The sequence below is a fragment of the Tupaia chinensis genome, unplaced genomic scaffold (genome assembly GCF_000334495.1).
Source record: "Tupaia chinensis unplaced genomic scaffold, TupChi_1.0 Scaffold000394_1, whole genome shotgun sequence".
Classification (NCBI taxonomy): Eukaryota; Metazoa; Chordata; class Mammalia; order Scandentia; family Tupaiidae; genus Tupaia; species Tupaia belangeri.
The window spans coordinates 2,687,208-2,692,025 of NW_006159896.1; the positions used below are offsets into that span (position 1 = coordinate 2,687,208).

The 4,818-nt window shown below is 49.9% G+C and overlaps 1 protein-coding gene and 1 pseudogene across 15 annotated transcripts in view; one reads left to right on the forward strand and one right to left on the reverse strand.

The window, feature by feature from the left end:
• The window catches only part of LOC114008805 (ubiquitin-conjugating enzyme E2 E1-like), a 9,701-nt pseudogene extending 7,778 nt beyond the window's left edge, over positions 1-1,923 (forward strand).
• RALGPS1 (Ral GEF with PH domain and SH3 binding motif 1) overlaps positions 1-4,818 on the reverse strand; it is a 284,196-nt gene that overhangs the window by 216,852 nt on the left and 62,526 nt on the right. The gene's annotated exons all lie outside the window — the stretch shown is intronic.

Here is a 4,818-nt window from a genome sequence, read left to right on the forward strand (position 1 = left end):
CCTGCTGATGTCCCGTGGGTCCTCACACTTCCAAGCCGCCATTCCTCTCCATCATGTTCTAATCTTGCAGGTGAGCCCCAGGTGCACTTCTCCCGTCACAACAGACCTGCTGCTCCGCTGGCCCTGATGTGTGATGCTCCTGGTCCCCTTGGTCTACATCCCCTCCTCTGGACTCACTCCCACACGCCCTACCCCACAACCCCAAATACCCCTGTCTCCTATGTAGTTACGTGTCTGTCTCACTCTCACTGGACTCCGCCAAGGTCCCCACTGCCCCGTGGACATGAGGGAGAGAATGAGCAGAGGGATGTGGGACTGCTGGGACATCTGGCAGTGGGGATGGAGCGATGCTGGCAGGGGCAGCGAGAAGACTGGAAAAAAGCACAGGCACTTAGGGCATCTTCTCACCTTGCTGAATCTGGAACCCACTGCAGTTGTTTCCACCACATTCGGGCCTGCTGGACACCCACCCACCTGCCTCAGTGACTCTGCAAGCCCCAGCAGCCATCGGCACGCTGACTTCTGGTAAGCCCCCGGCCTGTGCCAGCGTGCCTGGCAACCGTGCTCTGGAGAAACAGAACCAGGAGAAGTGCAGATGCTGCTCCCCAGAACACAGGGACCTGAAGTGTATTAAGTTTTGCTAAATACCTAATCTGTCTTTCTAATGGGTTATTCATTCTTCCTGAAATTCCCTTCCCAACTCCTACTCTATCCTCTAAATTGCCAGTAAGATACGATCCCCTTCCACCCTCAAGGCCTAGTGCTCATGTCCCAACTCTAAGACAGAGCAGGTCTCCCAGCTCAACGTCTCCAGGGCCCTCTAGGTGCCGAGGTGCAAGCCTTGCCCTAAACCTCAGCCTCCAGGCCCACAGGATTCCAAGTGCACTGCTTTTAGTCGTTCCACTACACAGGCATTGCCTCCTCCGGCCCCCTGGCTCCTGCACAGGCACCGCTGGGTGTCCTGGTGACCAACAACCTGACATCCATAACACATGTTCACACTGTGAGCTGGCAAAAAAGAACAGCCTCCAGTGGCTGGGAGCTTTCTGTCCACAGGCACCCTGTAACGACTATGGTCTTCCCCACCCTATACATGAGAAAACTAAAGTCCTGAAGAGACCACCTACCCTGTCCAAAGTCTCTGAGCGAGGAAGGGGGAAGCCCGGATTCAGTTCGAGCTCCATCAGATCAGAGTCCACACTCTTCCTTATACTGTGCAGGGTCTGGACACCCAGTAGCTCAGCGTGGACAGAACCCTGGGCTGAGTAAAAGCACAGAGTGAGCCTGCCGTCGGCACAGACTAAGGACATAGTTCCCCCTGGTGCTGCTCCAGGTCCAAAGTAAAGGCAAAATCAGTTCTGACATTGGACTGGCCCCTGGGAACCTGCTGGGACTTCAATTCCATGGGCTTAGAATTGAGCATGATGACAGAAAGATTCGGTAGGGATGACTGGTGGAGGCAAAGCTTCGCCCTGAAAATATGCCCTTTTAGAAAGCTATGTCACCAGGACCCTTCAGACAGACGGTTACGAGCAGCCCTCATCCTGAGCCTTGGCAGCCAGGAATCCTCCAGGCCCACAATCCAGCCCATCGTGGTGGTAATGGGGGTCTAGGCCACAACTTGCAAGTTGAACACAGCTGTGGACTATATGCTGTAAAGCTAGACCTGCATTAACTTGCCAATATTTGACAGAATTGGTCACTTACTAGAGTCACTAGGGAACAGGGCAGTCCTGGCCCCATATGTGTTACCCCATTTCCTTTATCTCCACCAATCCCCAGCTCACCATCTGCATGGCTTTCCTCGAGGGCCTGGGCTGATGCTCTTATGGTCCCCTTTGCAGAAACGAGAAGTCACGACAAGCCACAGTTCCACCCTGGGTGATCAATGGCGTTTGGAAATTGGAATCTTCAAAGGGCTGAGCTCATCAGGCAAAGCCCTTGCTTTAGGGGAAGTGGTTACACCGCAGAACAAGCACCCTAGTAATCATGCCCCTCAGCTGAGCAACGTGCCAGATAATGTTCTGCTACGGCGCCTCCCCTCCTTTCAGCCACTCATTCATGCTCTACTCACTCGACAAATATTTATCAAGTATGTACGTACTGTGTTCCAGGCACTGGGGTTACACCAGGGCCTCTCAGGACACACACCTCCAGAACCAAGTGAGCATCACCCTCCTTCTCTGCCCCAGTGCTTCCAAAGGCCTTGGGGGAAAAGCCAAGAAGGGAGGGCTGTCTGGGAGTGTAAGTTGTAGGAGTGAGGGAAGACAAGAAGAGGAACTGGGACGGTGGTGCAGAGGTGAAACACAATGCTTTTCGGGGCTCACCCATGTGGAAATGTTCTGGGTTCACACTCAGAGCTCTCCCTAAGTATGCCTGGTGCCCGTGTGCCCATGATCTGGGGCTAGCTGAGGCTGGGGATGGACCACGGCATCAAAGACTCCACTGGGAGTGCCGACATTCTCTCTCTCTCTCTCTCTCTCTCTCTCTCTCACCCTTGGAAGAGATTAATAAACATAAAAAGAAGAAGAAGAAAAGAAACTACAAAGAGAACTGCAAAGAAATGTGAAACTTTAACCAGTAGTCTGCTGGTTAGTAGTAATATTGGCATTATTATTTTTAAAACTATTTTATATAAATATATAGGACAGGATAATGCAAAAAAGCAATTAACATTTTTTTTAGGAACCAAAATTGTCAATGTAAAATAAAATGTATGAAAATCAAACGAGGTCCAGTTGCAGTGGCACATGCTGGTAGGCACTGCTACTGAGCAGGCTGAGGTCACACGGGAGGCCTGGGTTTGATCCTTGGCCCATGCCTGCAGTCCCAACTCCCTAGGAAGCTGAGGCAGGAGGATCACAGCATAGTAAGACCCAGTCTTTACAACTAATAATAATAATAATAAAGGGAATTTAGTAATAACCCTATAATGTTCGATTTTAATGGGAAAATTGGTATTATATTAGGTGTCTACAAGATGATGTGGTGGAAAGAACAACCCTCAAATTGCAGGTGCTTACAGCAACATTGAGTTCATGCTCAAAGATCTAGAAAGCCATGTTGCTCAGCTCACCTCTGCTGGGTTCACCGGGACATGGCTAGGCTTGTCTGATCCTAGCCTTGGCTCGGCAAAGGTCATCTGTAATGCCCTCACTTGGGGACCGAAGCTAACTGAGCAATTATCACCGGAACACTGTGGAGAGTGAGTGGGAGTTCCAAGGAGCCTGGTGAAATCTGCACACCTCTTACTATCCCAGCTCGGCCTCTGCGCACCATCACTTCTGCCCACACTCCACAACAAAACCAAGTCACGGGCCAAGTCCTAAGTCAGTAGGGTGGGGAAATGTGTGTGTGTGTACATATATATCTATCTCCAAAGAGTGGTGTGCATTTATATGGCTATGTCGGAGAGGAAGAATTGTGTAGAAATAATGTCACCTATCCTGACTATGAAGTCAGGGCTTTTCCTTCTAAAAAGTAATCATTTCTTAAAGGCCTAAAAGCAATGTCAACCCAGGAGCAGTCAGACACTGACTCACTGTGATGTCTTTTTTCAAGGTTTTTGCTATAGGGCATGTGTGCTTGCTAGAGAGAGACAGAGAGAGGGAAGGTGAGAAATAACCCTCCGGGGAGCTGGCCACACCACGATTCCTTGTCCACTCTCCTGTCAGGATTTTGGGCACACATGCACACATGCCCAGCGTGATTTTTCAAGCTGCTGGTTCTGGGATTCAAACTGCTATTGGCCACGTGGGAGTCCAACACCTTAACCACCACACCATAATTAGTTCTAAATATTATTTCCCACTAAAAGTAACTAGCTAGGGCCAGACTAAGACTTTCCCTAGGGCACTGCAGTTTGGATGGCCTCTCATCAGGCATATCTTGTTTCAAGTTGCGACAAGACATTTAAGCGGGAGTGGTCTGCTCTCAAGATTTCAGCTCGGAGCAGTGGTTGTCAGTCACTCCCATCAGAATCACCTGGACAGCCTTTGAAACATAGGGTACCTGGATCTTAGCCAGTAAATAGGTAACAACGAATCTTTTTTTTTTTTTTTTTTGAGACACTTTTGCAGAGACAGAAAGCGAGAAATCACCCCCCAGGGGGATGGTCATGCCGCAATCCCTTCTCCTCTATTCCCCTCTCGCGATCTTGGGCACACATGCACATGCGCCCGGCGTGAGTTTTAAGCCACCGGGTCCACGACGCAAACCGCGGTCGACTACGTGGGAGTCCAGCGACATAGCCATGGCGCTAACTGCTGGTTCCCAGTAACGATGAATCTTGAAGGAAGCAGACGGCTGAATCCGAAACTTGGGGCCAGGGTCTGGAATGCAGTCACCACTATTTTATAAAGGTTTACCAGGTGATTCTAGTGCAGCATGAGGATCCAGAACCGACTGTTCTGAGGTATCTGGAGAAACTCCAAACTTGAATGTCTTAGATCTATTGTGATAGCTAAAAATGGAAGAGTTTGTTCCTCGCTGTCAAAAAAGAAGGACCCTGGGAGCCATCCCAGCTATTTGGCGGCTGTTGTTATTGTTAGCAGACCGAAACCTGGAATTCTTCCCCGTGGGGATGCCTGCCATGTTGTGGCTGGACCACCCGAGAGCTGGAAGGGCATGAATAAGGGACAGTTGTTAAGTCTGATGTAGGCAAGACTTCCCAACATCTGAGAGCAAGATGGGCACTGTGTGTGACCTGGGCTCTCAGGACATTGGGAAACTCCTAGACCAGAGCCTTTTCGCCTGGGTCGTACATCAGTGTAAGTTGAGGAGTCTTATTTAAATAAAAAAAAAAAAAAAAAAGGTGCA